This window comes from Lagenorhynchus albirostris, chromosome 5 (genome assembly GCF_949774975.1).
Source record: "Lagenorhynchus albirostris chromosome 5, mLagAlb1.1, whole genome shotgun sequence".
NCBI lineage: Eukaryota > Metazoa > Chordata > Mammalia > Artiodactyla > Delphinidae > Lagenorhynchus > Lagenorhynchus albirostris.
Genome location: NC_083099.1, coordinates 2,850,737 through 2,877,147, shown reverse-complemented (window position 1 = coordinate 2,877,147; position 26,411 = coordinate 2,850,737).

Below are 26,411 nucleotides of genomic sequence, written 5' to 3'. Positions count from 1 at the left end.
TTTGCTAAGGTGCCATTTCCTCATAGAAAGTGAAGATATCGCCTTCTTCATTAATGTTTTATAAATGAACTTGTAGGCACTGGATTTCAACCACCTTGGTTCAAATACTGGTTCTGCCATTGCTGTCTGGTTAAGCCTAGGAAATGAAGATCTACATGGTTAAGTGAATAGTTTGCTAAGTGCTTAACGTAATACTTGGTATTAGGGGAAGTGACTGCTGATGGTGTTGGCAATACTGGGTTTTTGCTGCTAACTGTGTCCTTCCTCTGCAGGGAACAGATAACAGCGAAAGCTAACTTGTATCATCAAACACGTATACTTTTCTAGGTACTGTGCCAGGCATTATTAAACCCTTCAATTTTCACAACAATCCTGTGCTGTAGTTATTTATAGGAGGTATTTATTATTCCCATTTCATAGATGAGGAAACTGAGTCTGATAGAAGTATTTTGTCCAGAGTTACACATGGCTTGGGACAGCCCAGACATACAGGCAAGGTGCCTACCTTCGATCTATTCTCTTTACCACTGCACTAGGCTACCTCATGGATGTTGGGAAAGGATGTAAAGAAGGTGGGTCACGTTTGAAATACAGAGCCTTTCCTTCAGAAGAGAAAGATTAAATGCTCAATGCTGCAGCCAGCTGCTTCCAGCTGCACTGAGAATCTCCTCCTGAGAGGGGGTGGGGGGCTGCTGTCTCAGGGTGTAAACCCTCAGGGTCTCCCTGGTCAGCTTGACTAGGGACACCCAAATCCTGGGACAACTGGACAAGGCTAAATGTATCAGAAAAATAACTGAGTAATTATAAATTAAAAATTCAGCTGATAAAGAGACTATATTTCTTGTTTGTTCTTGGGTTCTTTGTGGCAGCTTGAAAGAAAAGACACACAAACAATAGAAATGTTCAGACAAGGGTAAAAGGTCAAGACGCTGAGTATTTGAGCTATTCATTTAGCACGTTATTTTCCCAGCTGGGAAATCTACTGCAAAACTGAACTAAGATCAGAAAGGTGCTTCATAAATATATAGGTTCATCTAGCGATATATTTGAAGTGCTTAGATAGCGGACCTCTCTCTATTTCACTATAATGGCCCAGCTTAATTTGTCATCTTTTTTCCCTCCTTTAAAAGCATTGCTGAGACTCTAAGATACTCATTGTGAATTAATTTGGGATTTGGCATAATAACATTAATCATGCTAAAAGAATTCATTTGACAGTAATGCAGTATAATTAGTGATGTACTAAATCCATTGAGATCTACCAATAATTATAGAATCGTTATTTTAAAACCTTATATAGGCATTCATTTTTTCTTCCTTCTTCCTTTTCTATTTTGAATCTGCAGCATGTAGAGGCAAAGTCTCAGCTCTGACAATTTGCTTTCTGAAATATTGGGCAAAGGTATCAAGAATAAACCCTAGTAGACTTAGCAGTAACCTTAAAGACCCTTCACTTAGGGTAAGGTGTAAGAATCACCTTAAAGGAGACTCTTTAATCCTGAAGACAGCTGGCTGAATCACATGGAATTATTGAGAAGGCTTGAGAAAACAAAGGGGACTGAACAGACCTAGAGTTTAGTAGCTGACAAAGCTTAAAAATCTGGCAGAGTGTGAGGAAATACCTAGATATTCCTGTTCGTAGGTTGTGGTGAATGTTTAATTTTTCTTAAGAGCACTTACAGTCCATTTGGAGTAGGAAGAGGTGAGGAGGGTGGTTTCTGTGTTTGTAGATTTTTAAAAATTTCAACAGAATGAGATCTTAGAAATCAAATGCCAAGTTGTATCATTTTACATAATAACAACTGAAGCCCACTGAAGCTGTATGGCTTGTTCAAGGGTAAAATCTGGTGACTCAGCCGGGTCTGGACTCCAGCTGTCAGCATCCAGTAATCACAGTCTTCTAGTCATAAGCTCTCCATTTTTGTAGGAGTTTAGAATCAGCCTTTTTCAACAGGAGTCCTAGAAAGAACTAAGCCCCAGTGTCCTAAGACATCCCCTGCATCTAGAATGGTAGTGACCTTGTAACGTCTTTGAGAACATTGTGAAAACAGTTATTCAGATGGATTTCTGCATCCTTTGGCTCCGCTGAAGAAACATGGTTGAGAAAGCCTTAGACTCTAGAACAGGAGAGTGCAATAGAACTTTCCATGGTAACAGAAATGACCTCTGTCTGCACTGTCCAGTACGCCAGCCATATATGGCAACTGAATGCAAGAAATGGGACCAGTATCACTGAGGAAGTGAATTTTCAATTTCATTTAATTTTCATTTGAGACATTGTGGCTGGTGGTTTCTGTACTAGGCAGCACACATCTGGATATTTTTGCTCCGTCAGCATATAAAGCCACGTAACAACCCTGTGTTGTCAAAGATCTCATACTAGTGCATTTGAATATGTCCATGTTTTGGGAGGAACATAGCAGCGTTGTGCTTTATAGGACATGATCTACAGGGCCTGGGTTAAGAACCTTGCACTAGCAGCTGGGTGTGATTCAGGCCAGGGTCTTAACTTCTTGCAGAGTAAGTTCCTTACCCCAGGAATGAGGTAAAGAATAAAGGAGTTAATAGTGTGCAAAGTGCTGGTGGAAGTAAATACTCCCTGTGCCAGATCCATGGTGGTGGATGCTACTCCTTGATTCAGGTGCCTCGGATACGGCTTTCTGAGTATTTAGAAAAGAACTGTGGCCTTGAATTGCACAGACTAGCAATGCACTGAGGAGAAGAGACAGTGGCAAGGAGTATTTTATCACTGAAATTGTTTAGAATCACTGAAGCTCGGAAATAATAAAATGCAGGCAAGCATTTTTTTGGTATTTTTAAAATATTTAAAAATTCTCTCCAGACAATGCAATCCCTTCTCACATGTTCCTGGGCTGAACACTAGCACCCTCCCCTGCACCCCTGCCCCAATATCCTTTTTGCACAGACCTAGTAACAAGGGTCTAATCTTGTTATTCTCACCTTTCTTTCTCCCCAGCCCTCTGAGATGCATTAATTAATGAAGCAAAAATTCTATCCCTACAACCTTACACTCTCCCTGGCATACCCAAGGCATTCAAATACTTGGTAAATGCAAGAATATATTATTCTCACTTATTCATTTTCAATCTATTTTTTATCATAAAATGCTAATAGTCATATAAAAGCACAGAAAACATGGTGGACTCCATTTACTCATAACTAGGTTTACAAATTGTTAGTTTTCTGCCATATTTGTTTTCGATATCTCCTTTTAGAAAAAATCTCATGACGGTATATAGTTTTGAAAGCCCCCTCTACTCTTTTGGGAATGCAGCGGGTTGTTAATGGGAAAACATGTCCTGGCATTTCATGTACTATAGGATCCCAATAATGTTGAGTCTTTGAACAAAGAGAATGAAGCAAAAGCAGTAGGATATGAGGAATTAGGAGAAGAGGAGGATAATAGTATTGTTGAGCCAGATTGCAGTGAAGGACATATGAAATTGAAGCCCATTTGGGGGTATAGTTTACCCTAAGTGGTGGGAACCAAAGCATTGTTTCCCAGCAGCTCATTGCTCAGTTCTGTGGTGCTTCAAATATAAATGCCACAGTCTTTGCCTTCAAATACAGGTTCAACTGGAGAGATAATACTGACCCACAAATATATCTGAATTGAGAAAAGGAACAATTATCCATGGATGGTGCTAAAATATCACTGGAAAGCTAAGCAAGTCAGCAGGACAAGAAGGATGAGTTAATGATGGCTTTAAAGTGTTCGAACCTGATGGAGAAATGGGGTTGCTAAGGAAAGAGAGATTAAGAGCAATTTTTGTGGTAAAAATAAGGACTTTGTTTTTGGATCTATCAGGATGGAGAAGACAACAGGGCAAGCATAAGTAAGTATATAGCATGCTTTTGAAAACCAAAGCCCCTGGATGCTATGTTCTAGGCTGCTGTAAGGACAAATTATCCTGTTCAAATAGTTTATTGTTAGATCAGGATAAATTACCCAAATGAGGCTTAATATGATACTCCCATCACTACCCTATTCTCAAGCCAAATGTGCTTGGCTTAAGAAATGAAGTGAAAGGGCCAGTCTTAATGTTTTCTTGCCATAATTCAGCTGAACTTCCAAACACGAACCATTGAAGGTTGATTCCATTAATTTACAGAGTCACACAAGACCCCTAAAGATGAGAAGAATGCACTTCTGTCATCCTCCCGTTACTGTACCAGCAGGATAGATTGATCCAGTGATGTTGTTATCCTAACCGCCCTCATCCTCAAATTACATTTTTCTTGTAGAGCCATTTTTGTCCTTATATTATCAAATCAAATACTTCATTCAATGACTCTGATACTTAACTAGATTCTTGGATCTGTTTAGAAAAAAAAATGAAACCTGGAAATTTTCATGAAGGAGCTTAGCTATCATTACATTTATTTATTGTTACATAGGAATCACTTAACTTGTTGTGAGTTCCCCAGTTCTGAATCCCCAAGTAAGCTATGTACTCCATTGTTCCTAAAAGGATAGTAAAAGAATTGCATGTAGTGGACGTGTTTTTACATGAGGCAGCCCATGTGGCTTCTGCACAGCAATGGGATACAGTGGCCATGATCTTTGTCTTTGGTTGGGGATGTATTGAGTTGAAAACTCTGTGTAACATCTGCTTATTTATCATGTCTTAAATACTTGAGTGTCTGTGGTAGTTCTGATATGAGCTGAAGACTATGGTCAAAACTCAGAAACATGCAAAGGAACCTGTGGCTTGGAAAGCATTGCTTATACAGTGTTACAAATGAAGGGGTTAATTAACCCGTTACAAAAGTATCCCTGGTCTTAGTGGACACGATTCCAAAGAGCAAATGCTTTTTGTACCCAAAGTATAGTCCATCTATTACATATCAAGAGTGTAATACATGGGTTAAACTTTGGTACAAACATGTATTTAGTAACTACACTTTAACAGCTTTCATTATATCATTGAATATAAAGATGGAAAGACCTGAGGGCAACAGATAGTCCTTAACTCTTGAAAGTTTTTTATACTTAAAAGAATTTCTTCAATTTTAAAGGATTTTTCTTTCAGCCAAGTGATCCTTCTCTTCCCATAGTCTTAATTGTTTTTTAATTTAGACTCAATCACTGAAAGTTCTTGTTTTGGGGTTCTGGTTTTTCAGTGTTAACATTTTTTGCTGAGAAGGAAACTTATCTCACTGTCTGCTGATGCTTTTCGTGGTCCTTTTTAAAAACTTAATTAATTTTTGGCTGCTTTGGGTCTTCGTTGCTGTGCGCAGGCTTTCTCTATTTGCGGTGAGTGGGGGCTACTCTTCGTTGTGGTGCATGGGCTTCTCATTGCGGTGGCTTCTCTTGTTGCCGGAGCACGGGCTCTAGGCACGCGGGCTTCAGTAGTTGTGGCACACGGTCTCAGTAGTTGTGGCTCGCAGGTTCTGGAGTGCAGGCTCAGTAGTTGTGGCGCATGGGCTTAGTTGCTCCGTGGCATGTGGGATCTTCCCGGACCAGGGCTCGAACCCGTGTCCCCTGCATTGGCAGGCAGATTCTTAATCACTGTGCCACCAGGGAAGTCCCTTTCTCGTGGATTTTAGAGCCAAGTGAGATCTAACTGTTCCTCCCCAGATAGATACTTGGGGTTAATTCACATTCTCAGCCACCAAATTCTCACTCAAACTCCCCCCAATTATAAGAGCACTCTTCTTCCATTTAGAGGTTCTCTCTTCTTATTTCATAGAACACATATAGTGCTTCTAAATAATCTGGTATAACAAATCATCTTTATTTTGCATTAGTAATTCCTAGAAACTGGGTTGTTTTTTAATACAGAAAAAAGAATCTTACTACCCAGAAATGATCACACTATTAGTATATTGATCATGTTTTCTCCTAGTCTTTATTGTAAACAGTGAAATGCCTATTTTGTTTAGAAAAAGGGCTTTAGAAAAGACATGGTGTAAAAGCAATGATATGAATATTTTCCCACCTACTATTATGTCAAATTTACAATATTCTTTGAAAATAAGATACTGAATTTAATTAACAAACACATTTACAAATAGAAAGTATTTTCAGATATTCCAAGAGAAGACAGAGTGAGAACAACAGGTTACTAATGGAATCTCTTAACAGATGAACCTGAGTACTAGCATTACTTAATATTTTAATAAATGATTTGGAAGTTAGAGTGCACAGTGAAATCTCTGCGTTTGCACATTGCACTAGCTATTCTTACGGATAAATTATAGGAAGATCTCACCATGCTCTTGAGAGTAAGCAGAAAAGTGACTGATGATATTCAATAAAAATGCATTTTAAGGGGAAAAATGTCCTGAGCTGTAGTTTATAATATGATGGTTTGGAACTATCACTTACAAAAGAGCAAAGAAGAGCAGTTTTATTCTGCTGTTTGAAAACATGATTTTAGACCAAAAAGCTAAAAAAACACTGGTCATTATTCATTCACTACACAAATAATTGTTGAATCCCCTTACATAATTGTAAACACCATGCTAGATTCTGAAGATGTAGAGTTAAAAAAACACAGTAATTTATGGCTCATTTCTAGCAGCTAGATTGCTAAATTCTCCCTCCTTTCTCTCTTTTTATTCCATCTCTCAGCTCTGCTCCTTAGCACTTCTAGACAAACCAAAACTTAAAACTCTACCTGATAGCAATATTAATGTAATCAGTATGGCCTACCTGTAATGCCTGGGCAGTGCTGCTACAGGGGTCAATGCTTCTTCTTTGGATTGACTCCTTAAGAAACATTTTCTTAATAAGTATGAAGGAGTAACTATGAAGAATGTTTCTTAATAATTTTGAAGAATAACGTATATCTCACTCTACCTATTTTACTGTGGTTTTTCTCACCTTTTTTCATTTCTCACTGTGAATAATAATCTAGCACAGTATGATAGCTCAATAAGTTACATGTCTAGGTATATTTTAAAAGGGATATTGACAGCATTCTGGAGTCTACTTTGATACAGAATATTTTAATTTGAATGAAAAAAACAGCAACAATTTTTTTTTCTTTTTTATAGGTCATACTGCCAAAGAACATTTTAACACACTGAAAACAGAAACGGGTCTATTAAAACACAATTAATATTGAGCTGCATGAACTGCTTGTATATTTTGGAGATTAATCCTTTGTCAGTTGCTTCATTTGCAAATATTTTCTCTTATTCTGAGGGTCGTCTTTTCGTCTTGTTTATGGTTTCCTTTGCTGTGCAAAAGCTTTTAAGTTTCATTAGGTCCCATTTGTTTATTTTTGGTTTTATTTCCATTTCTCTAGGAGGTGGGTCCAAAGGATCTTTACAAACAATAAATGCTGGAGAGGGTGTGGAGAAAAGGGAACCCTCTTGCACTGTTGGTGGGAATGTAAATGATACAGCCACTATGGAGAACAGTATGGAGGTTCCTTAAAAAACTAAAAATAGAACTACCATACGACCCAGCAATCCTGCTACTGGGCATATACCCTGAGAAAACCATAATTCAAAAAGAGACATGCACCACAATGTTCTTTGCAGCCCTATTTACAGTAGCCAGGGCATGAAAACAACCTAAGTGTCCAACAACAGATGAATGGGTAAGGAAGATGTGGCACATATATACAATGGAGTATTACTCAGCCATAAAAAGAAACAAAATTGAGTTATTTGTAGTGAGGTGGATGGACCTAGAGTCTGTTACACAGAGTGAAGTAAGTCAGAAAGACTTACTGTATGCTAACACATATACATGGAATCTAAAAAAAAAAAAAAAAGGTTCTGAAGAACCTAGGGGCAGGACAGGAATAAAGACACAGACATAGAGAATAGACTTGAGCACATGGGGAGGGGGAAGGGTAAGCTGGGATGAAGTGAGAGAGTGGCATGGACATATATACACTACCAAATGTAAAATAGATAGCTAGTGGAAAGTAGCTGCATAGCACAGGGAGATCAGCTCGGTGCTTTGTGACCACCTAGAGGGGTGGGATAGGGAGGGTAGGAGGGAGATGCAAGAGGGAGAGGATATGGGGATATATGTATACACATAGCTGATTCACTTTGTTATACAGCAGAAACTAACACAACATTGTAAAGTAATACTCCAATAAAGATGTTAACAAAACCCCACAGTTAATGACATGAGCAAGTATAAAGTACAATTGTAACACAACAGTTGTCTGCATTTAGACAGAGTGCACAGAGTTTTCCTGTGAGGGTCGTGTGCTTGGGGGTCTTACCCTTTGATGGTTCTGAATGAAAGGGGGGTGGGATGCATTGAGGGGCAGAAGCTTTACCACCATTAACTTTGTGTCCATGAGTCCTGCTGGAATTGCAAAATATGGTTGTACTTAACGGTCTTAAAATTCTCAACAAAATTCCCCAAACGGAAGTAATTTTAATTCACAACCATTAAAGAAGACCAGTGAAAGCCATTCGATGGGGCATTGAATGTTGCTTTGCTGTAAATTCCATCAGAGCAGGTGGTTCTTTGTCTTTTTCATCCTTACATCCCCAATGTCTGGTATCCAAAGCATGGTACATGATAAGAGTTCAGTTAATACTTATTTATCCATCACATGCTTATACACTGCCTACTCTCTGCCAGACATTATTCTAAAGCTCTGCACATATTAACTACTTAATCCTTAAGTCAATTCTGTGAGATATGCATCCCCATAAAGGTGAAGAAATACCAACAAGTTAAGTAATTTGCTCAAGATCACACAACTTGTAGGTTAGAGGAGTTGGGAGTCTAACCCAGACAGTCCAGCTCCACAGTGCATGCTTTTAACCACTCGACTGTGCTTCATTGAACTGAAAATAATTTGGGGAGAACCACTGATTCTTAGGATATATTTTTGAGCATAGACCCAATTATTCCTCTTCTTTCCTGCATGAAAATTCCCCCACCTTCTAACCACATAAGGAAGAACCTTACACTTCTTGGCATGTCATTTAAGACTTCTCTTAATTTGACCTTCTTTATTTTCCACCTTATTTATCTGCACTTCCCTTATGGCTAGAATACAAGAAGCGCAAAATATCCCAATGGCTGTTTGATTTTATACTTCAGTGATCTTGACTTCCCTTTGCCCAACCCCAGTTCTACAAATCTATCAAGACCAGATTAAATGTCATCTGTTCTATGAAGTTTACAGGGAGTTGTCTAATTTGTGTACATAATCCAGGGTCTAGCACCACATCTGGTGCAAAGGACTGATGGGTATGGTCACAGAAGCGTGCACTGAACAGCTCCTGTAGGCTTCTCATGTGCCTTTGTAAGCATTCTCACACACATCTGCCTGTGGTATTCCTATACTCTACAGGGTAAATGGTGACCCCAGGATTTGGGCAGTGCACACTGACACAACAGTACAGGGCAGCCCTCTGGCAAATAGCAGGAGCTCATTAAGGATTTGTTGACTGAGTTAGGCACTTTTTGCTATCATGAGGCTAGAGAATGTCCAGTCTGGCTCTGTCTTCCTATTAGTTGTTTGGAGAGCAATTACCATTCTGTTGGTCCCTTAACGTTTCTAAATTTATATGTCCTTCCACAAAACTATTGGGTAGAAAAATTGAGGCGATTCCAACTAAATGCCAAGCTGTATCTTTGGATACCTTTGATTTCCACAATAAACAAATTTCCCAAGTTTTGGAGGCTGCTTGAAAGAAAAATTTATTGTTTTTATTTTTTTTTTACCTATTCCATGTACCATATGCTCTGATGAGAAAGAAGTGATGCACCTTAGAGTGTGGCCCTCATGCAGGGGGATTAAGTGCACCTCTTGATCCACAAGACAAGCAGAGAAAAGGGGAAAGAAGGCAGTGACTCCCAGCAGGTCTCAAAGTCACAATTCTAAAATTGGACCAGCCTCTCTCCCACTCCCAATGCCCCAGCACCAGAATGAGGGCATGGAAGCCCCAGCACTGACCCATACATTTGTCTCATTGTGTAATGACTGCTACCTGCTGGATTTGTTGAAGGTGCTTATATATGTTTTCTTTTATCATTTTAATTGCCATTAAGTTCATATTCGCTAGCACCTCTAAAGAGCTCATTAAACGTGCATTTTAATGTGTTCTAAGTATATACATATGCACACATTTTTTATACATATTCATAGATATATCTGTATGTTGAATATCTCTGTTGTAATTTTCCAGCAACCTCAAAGCCTTCTATATGTTTATCCTGGGCTGAGTTTATCAGATTGATCTACTTTGTTATTTTTAGTAATTAAAAAAAATTATATGGGGACAAATAGTATTGTCTTCAGCAGGTTATTCAGAGAGACTGTTGGAGGTTTTGATATGTGACCAGAAAAATATTATTTACTAATGAAACAAGAAACATCTAGCAGGATTGAATTATAATTAATTGCTATTGCAGTTGGGAAAACTACCACTGGCTGACGGAACTCGTAGAGGTGCTGATCTTTCTTCCACTTTTGTTTCTATCCCTGCTCAGAGAAAGTAATTAATCATTATGGAAGAGGGGAAGCCTATATAATTTGTTTACTGATAAAACATCCTTAAATGAGAGAACTAGAGGTGAAGAAATCTGTCTTCTTTCAGAAAATTTAAATGAAGTATGATTCAGATTTGTTACTTTTCAGTGTGAAGCCATAACGTCATAAATTAGGGAAAAATAATTTTTAGGAAGAAAGAAGGTGCATAATTAAAGAGATAAACAATTTAAGGTTATTTCCCTGTATATGAATCTATTTTTTTACAAAGCAAGGGTAAAATATGTACATCTTTTCAGTCTCTTAAAGTAGAATTTTTGACCTTCGATTGAGGAAGACCAATAACAATAGTATTTCACTTCAGATTTTCTTTACAGATCTTCATGAAAGTAATGAATGTTTAAAATATGAATGTATTAGGAAAGAATATTTTACATTTTACATGGTTTTTCTAAGCTTTCAAAAAAAAATTCCCTAAATGTTGTTTTGAACACTGATAAGGAATTTTTCAGAAGCCAGTTTAAATAAAATTGAGTATCTTGGTAGTCTTGTTAGTTTCTTAGTGACACTGTCCTTTCACAGTCTTGTCTTTGAGTAGAGTTTTTACCTCTTCCAGCCAGGAGCAGCAGTGTGGACTGGTGGTTAGAGCGAATTGGGACCACACCTAGCGTGTGTATCCATAGCTGAGCTTGTCAAGAGCAGGATGGTTCTAGAACACTCAGAGACATGAAAGCTCTAGAAGACGAGAAGCCTTACTTATACAATGGCCAGTTTAACACATTTTAAAACAATTTATTTGAAAAAATAAAATATCCATAAATAGGTTTATGACCACTTTTTTCACAATCCCTTTATTTTTGTGTTGTAGCATATAAAGACATAATCTAGTAAGAAAGCATCAGATAAAACATTAAAAAACAAAATGTTGCTGTTCTAAACTGAAGTACACATAAACATGTATATATCCATTTATATTTCTTTGTATTTTCCAATAAGGTAATAAACTACATACATTCTAAAGAAGAGACTACAAAACTTTTTCAGTATCCTTGGAACCTTCAGAGAAAGACGTTTTTGTCTTGTTAAGAGACTTCCCGGCTTCTCAGTGAAGTAAGTTCCCTTTGAAGGACATAATGATAAATAATGGAGTGATTTCAATTGTTATTTTGCCAAAAGGTATTGTCTGCTTTTTTGTGTTCATCATGACTTGTGAAAGTCAGCTGTGTCCTTGGTCTTAGCTAGCCAGAGTAGGGAAAAGGCAAAGCCATTCCATTGTGGCTCTCTCCAGTGTGAAAAATCAGATGCCATGCATTAATGGTTGTCAGTCTGATGACTGCTCGCCTACCATTCTGGCTGAGGGGTGGAAAAGTTACCCGCACATCTCAGCCTGAATCAACATAACCCAGAGATAATCTGGAAGACCTTTCTGGTAAGAATAGCTCTTTTTAACGTATTGTTTAGATGACTTTGAAGATTTAAACTGCTTTTGTCTTTCTTACTTACATGTCTGCTGAGGGAATATACCGTACACTCTGAATTTCTTACTTTTATTAAGTTGGATTTGGTCTTGGTCTATAAACTGTGGTTGAATAAGCTGGACGTCTCTGTTAATAGAAACTTCTGTCCTTTTGTAGTCTAATGCATGAAACTAATAATTTCACACCTCTTAGGCTATAGCTATACTGAGTTTTAGTAAGTTCTTTGGTTGCTTCCATGATCAAAATATAAATAATTTTCCTAACATAAATAATTATATCCATTTTAATGTCAAAGAAGAAAATGCCTGGCTGTATTCCTGTATTGTTAGGACCAAATATCATTGAGGAATTTGCTGCACTGGAAAAAGTTTTTAAGTGAGCTATCATAAGGTATAAAATGAATTTAGAGTCTGTGAATGACAAATAAGATTTATCAAGCAGCATAAAGCAAATTGGTACATTTAAAAGTTAATGGTATTTTGGAGTACCAAATTACAGTGGGGAGATGACAGAAATATTTTGCAGTTCTGAAAAGCACCCTAAAGACTTGAAGTGTTTAACAAACCATATCATGTGGTATTATAATATTGGTTTCCATTCCTTTTGGACTGTGACTGCATTAACTTATGTTTTCCAGAGGTAGGTGTTTTTGAAAGGCGGAAGTTTATTAATGTTTGTCATTTTCTTCACAAAGCTCAGTAATGGGCTGTAGCTGGCTAATTTAATCCATAAGGCACTTTCATACCCTGTTGCAGGTTTTAAGCAGAAGTCAAATTGCTTTGTTACATTTAGGTATAGAACAAAGGCATTATGTCATTCTATATGTATACATCCCACTGAGCTCCAATAGTTACCAAGAGAAAACCGCACTTCATTCCTTTCCCTCTCTGGAAAGCCATAGGTGTACGACCTCCAAAGCAAACAAACAAAATTACCATGCCTTAAAGAAAAACAAAAACCCAAAATGAAACCTAAGGCAGTATGAAAGCCTGGAACTGACCCTGTCCAAGCTCTGTGCCTTTTTAATTTTAATCGCCACAGCCTGCAACTCCAGTCTCCTCTGATTTCACAGAAGTGAGTTGACTTTTAAAGATCTGTTGTCAATGTGTGGAAATATCTGCACCTCTAACTCTATAGGTAGATATTGGAAAACGACCAGGTTTGTGTTGATCTTTCATAATCCTCAGGAATTGGACTGCGCTGCCATTTGCTAGGGTCAGATGACTGACGTTGGGAGATGGGTGGGTGTCCTCAGGCAGGCCTGGCGGGATGAGCGGAACTTGTCTAGATTCAGAAACTGGATTGTTTTTACCTTCTTATGTGACGACGCTGATATGGCATAATACTGACTGAGCTGCGATGCAGGGCCGTCTGCTGGCTGATTTTCATTGCAGGCCTATTGACAGAGTCTCATTGTTTCTGCTCGGTGTTAATCTTCTTGATTTCATCACTGATGAATTGGCACAGAGTAGGTGAATTTTGTTCATATTTTAGGGGAATACACCAATGGAATAATTATTTGAGAGGATCTGGACGTCTTCTGGAACTTAACTGTTCGGAAACAGTGTGGTTTCTAAAGAGCCACAATGTACCATTTAAAAAAAATCCTCTTAGGGTCTCAAAATTATATTCTAGAAGCACTCTTCTGAATTTTTCATTTCTAAATTGTATCACCCTGTCCACGCTTGTACCGGATATGGCATAGGTGTAAATCCTTCTTATTTAGCATCATAATTTTGAGATGTGTGATGGTGATTGGGGTACAGAATTATTCTTGAGATTCTGTTTGTTTTATAAACTAATATACTGAGTGAAGACGTTTTCCTAATTTTATGTGTTGGGACCTCAGGTCACACAATAAAATAAAAATATCTCAAGACTATAATCTACAACATAATATTTAACCTTCTCAGGATGCTCAACTTCAGATACTCTTAGTTAAAAAGTCAGGAAGTACTATCAAGAACAAGTCCAGAAAGGCATTTTTTTCACATTAGCTTAACCAAGACTCTTATCCGAGGCAGCTAACGATCAGCCCAAATGACTAATTTGATTTTCTACTTCTCTTCCTTTCCTTAATCAGAATTCTGATAGAGGGATTAATTAGCAATAAAGCAACATGAGGAAGATGGAAAGAAAACGAGGGCATAGATAATCCACAAACTATATATAATCATCCCTGCGTAATCAGAAGTTAACTATCATTAACATGACATTTGCTTTTAAAGCCAGGAAGAAAGTTATGATTTTTGGCACTAACCTAATCTTTAATTATAGCACAGTACCATTCTTTTCTTGTGTTTGTTAAGATAGCTATAAATTATATTAGTCTAGGGCTTTTGTGTCATTTCCTTTCCTTTTCCATGATTTATATAGTCAGAATACTGACCTATAATTAAGTGTACTTGAGAATGGTCTCCAGTTAATTAAATGCTCTGGAGTGTGTAGGGTGTTCTTTGCCAAAATTCCAAGAGAAGAGGCCATCCCTGGGTTAAATATCTACAAGGAGTCTGGGTAAATCTTCAGTGCTAGTCTTCTATGACTGTTGAAGCTGTCATGAGAAGTAAAAATAAATCTTTCTTGACTATTGTCTATAAAAGAATGTAAGATTCATCTTTTCGTATAATTTAAGGATATCATTTCGAAAAGTAATTGTCTCATTTGAGGCATGCCTGGTTTTTAATAACTAGTAAAACATATATCATATGGAAATGAAAAATAAACTCTTGTCTTCCTTCCTCTCTTTATTTTTGTCCTTTTATCTTTCTGCATAACAATTCTCCATTCTCTGCCAGAAACAACTAGTGGCCACTCAGTTTGATTCAATATATGGATGTGAATTTGCTTCTGTGTGCAGTGCAGTAAGCTGAAGAGGGCCTATTAACACAAGTAACTCTTACCCAAAGAGCCTACCCAGGTGCCAGAACTTGCCCTCACTCCAAGGGTGAGTGGAGACCCTGTCCCTCTTCATCTGGTTTTCCATCCTTACCTCACTTTGCCAGCAACACCTCGCCACCCAAATGCACGTATGCCCTGAATGATATGGAACTTGTTTCCATTCCAAGATCCCAAGGCAAATCTTAGGGCCCATATCAGCTAAAGGGAATGAAGAAGGGAAGGTGGGGGGAGGGAGGGCAGGGGTTATGTGGAGGATGGGAAAGACTCTCATTCCTCTGTGGTTTCACGTAGAAAGGAAACTCTAAATCTGCTTGGAGGCTGCATCAAAACATTTATTCAGGCAATTGCTCACTGTAGTTGGGTCATCTGTATACAGCAGAGGGATATATACTGGCAGCTGGGTGGAGGGAGTTGGGTCTACAGATGTTTTATTTGGCATGCACAGTGTTTTAAAAAATTGAGCCAACATTTAAAAAATTAACAGATTTCAATCCCAGTCCAGATTTCTGGCTTCTTTTGGGAAAATCAGAAGAGTGGCAACACTGCATCTGTAATCTCCAAACTAAACCTTGAGGTGACCAGAGGTGACAAGGGTGAACATACTTACTGGTGATCAACGGGATCTGTTACATTACTGCCTGGCCCCTATATAGACGGAGCTAACCTCCTCCCTCCCACCTTTCCCCTCACACCCACACATGCACACCGTTCATGATGTGCAGGTAGAGGTGCTGTTTTGGAGGGAGAGGTAGACGACTTGAGAGGTGATCAGATCAACCTTGGCTGGGCCAATATTAAGGTGAGGGTAGGAAGAGAGGCAAGGCACCCTCCCAGGTTTAATTGGGACCATATGAAATTTACCTTTTTATAGTTCAGAAGCATCACACTGGCACTTTTATGTCTACAATCCACCTTCCCTCTCCTTTTCAAAATTTCTCCTATAGCCCTAGAGTCTTCATTGTTCTATGGAATTTGTTAAAGAATGGTATATTGTCCTTTTAGATCCCTAGGACTTCAGTGATCCATGATTGGATTTTAGGGAACAGCTCGCCTTTTCTTTCCTCCATAGATTTATTTTTTATTTTCAGCCCAGTAGATATTCTGTTTCTCTCCAATTAAAAAAAAGTAATAATTTACAGACAGAATCACTCACTGTCTTGTGATCCTAAGCTTTAATAACTCTGAACTCAGAAAGACTAATATATATATATTTATTTATTGTGATAAAATACACATAACATAAAATTTACTATTTTAACCATTTTTAGATGTACAACGGATAACATAAAGTGTATTCACAATATTGTGCAACCACCCCTGTCCATTTCCAGAACTTTTCTATCATCCCAAACAAATTCTGTGCCAATTATATAATAACTCCCCATTCATCTTTCCCCAGCCCCAGGTAACCTACATTCTACTTTTCTTTCCCTAAGAGTTTGCCTGTTCTAGGTACTGCATACAAGTGGAATCACACAATATTTTTCCTTCTATGTCTGCTTATTACACTAAGCATAATGTTTTCAAGGCTCACTCATGTTGTACTATGTATCAGAATTACATTCTTTTTTAAGGCTGCATAATATTCCATTGTGTGTATCTATCACATTTTGTTTATCCATTTATCTGTTGATGGACATTTGGCTACTGTAAATAATGCTGCAGTGACCACTGATGTACAAGTGTCTGAGTCCCTGCTTTCAATCCTTTTGGGTATATACCTCGAAATGGAATTGCTGGATCATATGTTAATTTTATGTTTAACTTTTTGAAAAACTGCCAAACCGTTCTATAGTTTCACAGGGGTGACAAATGCAAACTGCCTTAAATCGTCCTTTTAAATTACGATAAAGCCAGGCTTTTTTTTCTTTTGCCATAGGAAATATTTATCAGGTCAGAGAAAAGGTAAATTCTTCCTAAATATTCTAATCAAAAAGAGTTTCATTAGGGTCCAATTTTGATGAACACTGTTTCTGGTTTTCAAGCCTATATGCAGCACTTTTTAGTTTCAGATTAACTGTTCTGATAATGATTTTTAGAATTTAAATTCTTCCATGGAAACCATCATAGCTGATGAGCCTATTTGCACAACCAACAAAGTTAACCCTGGGTTCCCATTCTTCTAATCCTGGAAGTTAATTTGTTAGCACATTATTATCACACAAATGCCTTTATGTAATCATACACGAACACATGTGGTTTGAGTATGGTATTAACATACATGCACATATGTGTGGAGGAATGTTAAACACAGTGCAATCTATACCCACCAGTAACAGTTTGTGCCATGCGTTTCCTTATAAGCAAATGGCACTCGTTTTAGATAAACTTTATGATTCTCATCAAAACAGTTTTTCTCATTTAAGCCCACTTTAACTTTATTATGTAAATGAACTTTGGGGATGGCAGTGTAAGAGTTAAAGTGAGCTCTGAAACACTCTCTGGCTGACTTCGGGAGAAAAGAAAAGTCATCATTGGCAGTAACGTAGACAGACACGTCTCCTTTTAAATGGTGGCAGTGGTCTGTGTCTGCAGTCAAAGCTGTAGCGTGTGGGTTCATGTTTTCATAGTACAAAGGAGTTGCATTTGACAATTTCATACCAAATAGTCCCTTATGTTCAGCCATGGAAATAACGGGAGCAGATCTGTGGGTGGGAATGGCTACATTGGCTCAAAAAACTCTCAGGACTAAGATCCAGGTCTGTGATGTTGACAGTGTGGAGAGGAGATGCAGTGTGGAAAAGGAGGAGCTATGTCTTTTGTTTAAAGATCTCAGTTAATCCCATTTTCTGTTATATTTTACAACGGGATAAGAGGATCAGAAGGATTTTATATCATTTTAGTTTTCAGAATAATCATTCAAGTGAACTGCCTGGCTAAGTAACAACTCAGATTTCTTTTCCATCTAATTCCTTTCCTATGTTTTTTTGTTTCCTTGTCTTGCTTCTCTATGGCACTATCCTGCCGGCACCCTCCTCTAGCTGGACCCAGCTGAGTTCCTGCCTATGTGCGTTCCCAGTATAAGCAGCCAATCTAACTTACCACATACTGGGGGAAAGGCATGGACCCAGGATTTCATTCTGCCACTTGACAGTGATGGGACCCAGGGACAGCATGGGCTCTGCAGTTACACAGCTCTGGCTTTGGGGTCTGATTCTGTCCCTTACTGACTTTGTCAACTCTAGCAAGTTAGTCAACCTCTTGGAGCATTTAAGTTTCCTCATCTGATATGTTCTTTGTGAGAAGTGTAGGAATTTAGAGAGAAAATAAGGACTGGGAACCAGGTAGAGAAGAAGGACAGTGAAGAATTATCTGAGATGGAGTTGCCCAAAGGACTTTTAAGAACAAAGCCAGGCAACATTAAATTTTAAGTTGCTTATCATCCCATGCTATAATGGAATCCCCTTCTTGTACTAACACCTTGTTTAAAAATATATATATATATATATAAAATTTATTTATTGCTGATACTTTAGAATGGAGATGAATTTAAAGGGGTTTCACTTCTGAGCTAATAGACCCTGAAAGAGAGAAAAGAATAGTCATAGGTGAAGCATATAGTATCCTATATGGTACCCTATATGGGGAAGTCATCATAAACAAAATTAGAATAAGTGATTATTAGGGGAAATGGAGCCTTCCTGGGCATTCCTGGAGATATTGGACTACCTTTGGATTGCCAAATTGCTTATTATGTCAAAGGATATTTTCAAAAAACCTCATTATTTCTTCAATGATTTTAATGCAAAAATGAAGAATCATAGAACAAAAGAAGTTCCTTTACACTGAATAAATATGGCCTGATGGAAATTTTACTACTATTGTTTTTATCTTTGCCTCATTTTCCCGTGGACTGTCAAATACTTCATTCCTAGACCAGCATGTAAAAGTCTTGAATCTAGCTTCCAACTCCTTTCAAAGCTAAGACTGACATTTACCTAAAGTAACTGCCCAGTTTACAAGGTTGGGAGGCCCAAACCTTTGGGGTAATTCCAGGTTTTGCACTTGTGGTTCTTTGTGTATCATCAAACATTCCCATGGGAAGAAAGTGTGGCTAATCAGGATCCCAGGCTGAAGGTTATAAACTTTTTTCCCAAAGGGAAGACAGAGATTCTGTACTACAGGAATGATTCGGTCGTATTGATGTGGAAGCTTTCTTAGATTTTTTTGGTCCTATAGCCTCATTTTACAGATGTTTTCATTTAAGTTTGGAAGAGTTAAGTGATTTATTCAAGCTCACACATCTGTTTTGTGGTAAAAATGAGATTGAACCCAGGTTTCATAATTCCTGGTTCATCTAGATATTTGTCCATTTTAACACCTCCTGGGGGCCACTATTGCACGAGGTACTGAGAACTAATAATAAACCACATAGTTCTGTAGCTCTGTTTATCAAGTGTTGGGAAGATACCATCTAGAAAGCAACAAATAGATGCATCAAACCTTAAATTTGAAATGGATCTTAGTGTTTATTTACTCTAATTTGTATTTAAGATAATGAGGCCCTAATCTAATGAGGTAACTTGGGATGAACAGACAGATTTGAGTAATTCTGGTGTTAAGAGTCAACAAGACTTGATGGCTAGTTAACCACGGAGGCTGAAAGATAGAGAATTCAAAGGTATACAAGGAATTAAGAACTTGGTAGCAGAATAGCATAGTCATTAGAAACACAAGCTGTGTATTTCTCTTCCATTACAATTTGAGGGACCTGAGATCAGGAGACCTCAGTTTGCCCATCTGTGAAATCAAGATCATTTCAACTTGAGGGGTTTTGTGAGGATCAAGTGGTATTACATTTGTTGCACTATATTGCCTGGCATGTGTAGGTGAGTATTATTATCAAGAGCATAGTGATATTGATTTATGAGAAAAAATGAGGTGTGTTGGTTTAGGGAAATTCTTTCTCCATTAACTTATGGATTCAATTTTTGATTTATGAAGACTCTAGAGCCTGGCTACATCAATTAGCCATACTTTTTCTTGTATCCGCCATCATCTCAGAGCTTTTTAACTACTAAAAAAATGAAAGGAATAAGAGTAGACTTGGGCTACCAAGTTTTGGAACAAGAATTCAGTGAAACGTGAATAGGAAGACCACTGAGTGCAATCCAGGGAAAGAATGATCGCTGTAAATCATACAGTGTTGGCTATGAACTCTTAGTGAATGATGCCAAGAGGATGTCTTGATTCAGATACTGTAAGCCGACTCTGCACGGGAGAATTCTGTTGAGGTGATCTTAGTTGGTAGCACTGGTTTGTAAAATACTTCTGAGTTTAGGGGGAGCAATAGTAACCAAAAGCATCCCATAAAACAGACTTCTGTTTCCTTTTATTGCACTTGGTGAAGGTTATTAAGAATGTAATTCTTTCTGCTTGCTATGTGATTAGCAGCTGAACCTTTTGGGGGTACATTTCCATTGCTAAGCTCTTGTTATCGCAAATGGAATTTGCATGCCTAATTCCCTTCCCTCCATATTGAATCCATACCCCTTCAGGTCTAACGGCATGCTAAAAATGATTCCAAATCTCCGATGTTGATTGTGGGCCATATGTTAGCACTAATTATATAAATGAGGCTTGGTGGAAATGTGACATGCTAAACGTTTTGAGCTTAAGGAATTACCTAAATGAATTCTAGCTTGAGTTAATGCTAGGAGAGACAAGGAAATGCGGGTGCAGGTTTTGAGCAGATGTCAGCAGGTCTTCTTGGCTCTTCATGGTCTTTATTTGTCTAACAATAAGGACTGCTGATGGAACATTGTGTCAGAATATTTTGAGGTGCCGTTTTCCTGAAAACTGCATTTTGCACCTACAGATGGATCCATTTTCTGAATAAGCAGAGTGGAATGACAGAATATCAAAGATCAGAATCTGCAGTCTTGCTGTGAGTTTGAAAACTTAGCATTCAGTGGGGCCCATTGCTGAGATCATTATGGCACTGAAGCTGGAAACTTTCTAGAAGGACATTTCATTTCAGTATGCAACATTCCTGAGCTTTAATTTTCAAAATAAAAGTGAGAGAGGAAAAGAATGGTTCTGGTTCAAAGCAAAAGTGAACTACAAAATCGAGACACATTTTCTCCTTGTATGTAACAATTGAGGAAGCTCTTGCCATGGCATGTGTTGCTTGCAGAGGTTTGGGGAGCTTTGGGACCCTAAATCGTGTCAGGGTGGGACTCCAGCTCACTCCCTTTTCCTGGAAATCATGAAGTTCCAAATGTGTCAATGATTACCTGTTTCAGAACCCGTGGTAAACCTCACTTATATCCTTGTCTATTGCCCTCACAAACTTCTCAAGATTGGACTGTATTGCCGTTTAAAATTGGCAAGAAAGCAGCTGATTGACAACCAATCCCCAGTCAATAAGTATATTTAGAGCATTTCTTTAGCGTGTGGCACTTAGGTCCCACTGTCCTGTCTTCTCAGGTGCTTTACACAGACTTTGATCCCCTTGAGGATGTAAACTCTGCCTTTTCTTTCTGAGCCCCCAGCATAAAGTCCAGTGCTTGACACGCAACAAATATTTGCTGAATGAGTGTTGCTAAAATTGTAGAAATAGCTAACCTTATTGAGGACTTACCGTATTAAATATTAGACCAGCATCATCTCATTTTATCCATACTGTTGTGTTCTTAGAAGGGCTGCTCTTGTGGCTTTGCAGATGAGGAAACTGAGGTTAAGAAAGAATAAGCAGCTTGCCTAAAAATCACAAAAATAAAAGTGATAGAGGTGGAATTTGAATCTAGAAATGTCTGACCCTGTGTCTGTCTGTAGGGTATGGATTCTGTCTTTTAGACACCTCTGAGCTAAGTTCATTGTTCTCAAATCTGCATCTCTGAGTATATTCTTGAGGGCTGGTGAATTTCCTTGAGTGAGATGTTCTGTGTTCTGTGTGTTTTTATTGCAGTGGTAATCTAAGTAGAATGGATCTGAGTGTATTCTTGATCATCTGGATGACCATGTTGTGATGGTATTTACTATCAAGTTAGTGCTTTTTCAACTAGTATTACTTTAATTGTAGGACATTATTCAGGGAGCAACAGAGACAGACTAAATATGGAGATAATAATGTGTTTGTGCCAATGAAGTGTCTGTAACATTAAGGGTTGTGGAGTGGTTTAAATAGAGAACTAGAGTAAAAAAAAATAAATTTCTACAGAGCACAAAGCAGTGGTGATGTGACAACACCATAGAAGCTGTGCCCTTCCAGTCAGACCACATTCACATGGGGAACAGTAATATGGTTTCAATAAACTAATATTAGCCATTATATTGAAGAGAAGTGATTTATTAATTTCTTTTATAATCTTACATACTTGTTTTTCTTTATAACCTTATTTTGTTTATGGATATAGAGCACTTCAGACATAAGGAGTTACAATTTCATGTTTATGCATATTTATGTAACAATAAACTGAATCTGTCAAGACTGGGGAGGGAGCCATAGTATTTTTTGTTGTTTTTTGTTTTTTTCCCTTTCAAAGGAATCTGTATACTCTTTGAGGGGTGAGTGCCTACATCAGCCTTTGGGCATCATATGATCCCCAGGGATAAAACTGAAACTAGATCAGGATAGTGTGTGTGTGTGTGTGTGTGTGTGTGTGTGTGTGTGTGTGTGTGCGTGCATGCGTGCACATGCTTATATCCGTGAAACATAAGTGGTGGTAGTGGAAGTTTGGGGAATGGTTGACTAGCATCTCCTGGGGCCCAACTGTTTAGTCTTGACATTAAGCAACAGTTTCTGAAGAAGATTTCCTACCCCATGTGGTTTTCTATGGGTGTCTTATGTACTCAATTCCTATTGCACCGAAGAAATGTGGCTTCTTTGAACCTATATATTTCCAGAATCTTATTCTTGGTGACCCTCTTTTGCCAAGAAGTGAAAAGACATTCCCTTGGCACATTGGGCCACTGCAATATCTTTATATGCTGGTCTCCAGCCACCGGACTGCAAACCTACTCCATGTAGAATGACGAGTACCCCCTTGTAGATGCATTTACCGTAGTCCAAATCAGACCCTGTGCCTCTTTTAGATCATGACTCAATGCTCATCTCTAGGGCCAGCTGGCCTGAGGAATTGTGCTCAGATTATTAGAGATGATTGAAAAGGTCTTTGAGAAGGAAGCGTTGGCATCCCCAGAACTTAAATCTCCATGTACCCATTGGAGTAGCACCAGTTATAGAAGCAGACATCTCTGTCTACCATGATGGAAAGTCCAGGCAGAAGGGGAATCAGAGGGAGATGGAGAAATAAATGCAGATAACACCAGAATTCTGGGTTCAAATCCTAGCTCCTCTGTCTTTAGCTGGGAGCATTGCATTCTTCATCAGCAGGATGTGGAAAGTCAACCACAGGGAGTGTAGATGAGAAGCAGCTGATAAGATGTTTGTTTATTCCCATCCTTTCCATTGGGTCCCTTTATCTTAGGCTAGGAAACCTCTAGGGCTTCTTTTCTATTTGCTTAATGAAGGCTGAAAGAAATTTAAGAGGAAAAAGTACTCTCGTGCTGTGACTCAGTGCTATTTCATGTTCCATCCATATAACCCCTATGATCACCTCCTTTACCTGTTCCCAGTTGGAAAATACTCCTAGTTGTCCTCAGTTTGTAGAACAGGGTCAAGGGATACAGCCTGATCCTGCTAAAGGATTGGGACCTTCCCAGCCTCGGGTACCACTTGGCCCATGTCATCAGCCACCTACAAACTTTGGGAAGCTTCCCTGCATTTTCTCCACCTGGTCTCAGATCCACAGCTCTCAATGTCAAAGCAACAGAGCAACTCCCACTGGAGCTGCTCTTGACCTCATTCTCCCGAAGTCAGGCTGCAGGCACCGCTGAAGGGAGGTGTTACAGAACACACCCAAAGAACTCCCTCTAGGATATGGGGAAAATATAATTCTCTTTCTCCCCCAGAACAGATTGTGCACATAGGTGGATCTCCAGCTCACCTACTCGGAAGAAGGTGCACAGTACAACTGAGGATCAAATTGGATGAAAGGCAAATTGTAAAAATAACTAATATAGCAATTTAAAGTTTGTAAAACAATTTCACATACATTTATGCTTATGTAAGGAGACATGTTACATGAAAAAATTAAAAACAAAATATTACTATTAAATTTTAAAATGAGAATATATGCTTTTTGAGTCTTTCCATTTGATCTAAAATTTATTTAGATCTTTGTAAGCTTTGCTGGAAATAATCTTTGTGTAGGACATTACACTAGAGTCTCTGGGATGGAATAAAGTACTCTGCAATTCCAAAAGCTGGATTATAAATTGCATGCTTTCTGAATGGAATGGGTACAAGATGAATTTGATTTGTACCTTTAATTTTTCCACCAATATCCAGCAACTGGTTAGAAAATACCAGGCTTGGTTGGCACAGGTGTAGGGACAAGATTCACCAGCCAGCCATATCCTCCTCCCTTTGGGAGCCTCCGGAGATTAGAGAGCAGAAGGAAGGGACAGATTACTGCAGTCGCAACAGTGTGTAACAAAAGTATTGTGCCCTTGAAATGCTAATATGGGTGAGCATCACATTGTAAAATTCACACGGTTAGGAGGCAGCCTAGCCACTTGAATCACATAGACTGATCTTTATGGGAGACCTCTTATTTTATTCTTTGCATATTTCATTTTCATCCTGTGTTTTCTTTGGAATTAATAGAACTTCTTAAAAACTGCTGTCTATAAATTTTCTCTCCTGCATATGTCTCGAAACAGTTTCATTTCTTCATTTAAAACATTACAGCCATTTCAAAATGCTCTATTTTGTATTTAATTTCACCATCTCATATAAAATACATGTTCTTCACATAATTATGTAAAAATGGGTTTGCAAATGTGCTAGAGATCCATATGATGGGCACATTATAGGATTCTAAGTAATAATAACCTCCTGTTTACATTAGACCTGATTTTCATGCCAGTTTTTATACTTTAATAGAGCCAGAACAGGGCTTTGCTCAGATATGCCAGTTTATTCTGGTCCATGAAATACATTTGAAATATCACAGATAAGTTTGCCTGGGAGAATGTGCAACTACATCTGATACTTTAGAGGTGAACATAATGGAGCCAGAGATGGGAACCATTGTTGTCCTGTTTGCTGTGAGCAGAGCTAAACCAAGCCCAGCAGGGTTACTGGAAGACCCAAGGCATAGGCAAGAGAGGATGAAACAGAAAAAGGAAAATATAAATTGAAAACAGTAGGCAATTAGGCAAACGGAAAAAAAAGAAAAGGTATCGTGTTGTATAAAGGAGAGCTCGAGCACACCAAGCTCAATTGATACAAGGAAAGCACAGTGGTTTTCAAGTGTGGTCCCGGGAACGGCAGCATCAGCATCACCTGGAAACTTGTTAGAAATGCAAATGCTCGTGCCCTACCCTGTCTCCATCCTGAATCAATCCATGGGGAAGAGACCCAGGAAGCTGAATAGATCTTCCAGGTGATTTTGATGTGCACTCATGTTTGAGGACTCCGAGTCTCCTGGAAGGTTCCAACAGCCTCAGCACAGTGTGCTGAGTGTTTGAGAGGCTGTGCACCTGTGTGGAGTGACACCAAGCCCAGCTCAGGAGGGGGAGAGTCAGGGACCCAAAGGACATGGGGATGGAGAGCAGAGCCTAGCTAGTAGAGATATACCAGGTAGTTATTCTCTCCAGAGCAAATGTTTTGAAAGCAGCACCTTTTCAGTGACTTCTCAGGTGACAATGTCATGACAGAGTTTAGACAGTTGGAGGAACCACGTGAAAGGCCTGGAGAGAATCTTGTCCAAGAGTGGAGTTATGTGTTTGCTCTACCACTCAGCGGTCTCCTGATGTGTCACTGCCCAGCCTCAAGTGTATGGTGTTGGCCAAACCTTTAGGAGGGGCAGCAGGAAGCAGGATCCAGGCAGAGGGGGGAAAACATTGTGCCCTGGGGGACTGGGCAGAAGGTAGGGCATGCAGAGCACAGAAGGCTGAGGGGGCGATGGCCAGAGTTGTGGCCATCAGTGCAAGGCTTAGGAGTCATTGGACACCCAAGATAGAAAATGAACCCCACACTAAATGGGATCAATACTTTATTTTTTTTTCTTTATAAATTTATTTGTTTTTATTTTTGGCTGCGTTGGGTCTTCATTGCTATGCACGGGCTTTCTCTAGTTGTGGCGAGTGGCGGCTACTCCTTGTTGTGGCGTGTGGGCTTCTCCTTGCGGTGGCTTCTCTTGTTGCGAAGCATGGACTCTAGGTGCGTGGGCTCAGTAGTTGTGGCACACAGGCTCAGTAGTTGTGGCTCGCAGGCTCTAGACGTGCAGGCTCAGTAGTTGTGGCACATGGGCTTAGCTGCTCCACAGCATGTGGGATCTTCCCGGACCAGGGCTCGAACCCGTGTCCCCTGCATTGGCAGGCGGATTCTTAACTACTGTGCCACCAGGGAAGCCCAGGATCAATACTTTCTCACAGTCCCCTACTAGAGGCCCATCTCTGGTACACTCACTCTGGGACATCTGACTTCAACCAGGCCCAAAGCACTTGTCTGTGGATATTTGAGAGAACAAAAATCATCTAGTCAATAGGAAACAAATGCCAGTGATCCCCCAAAGAA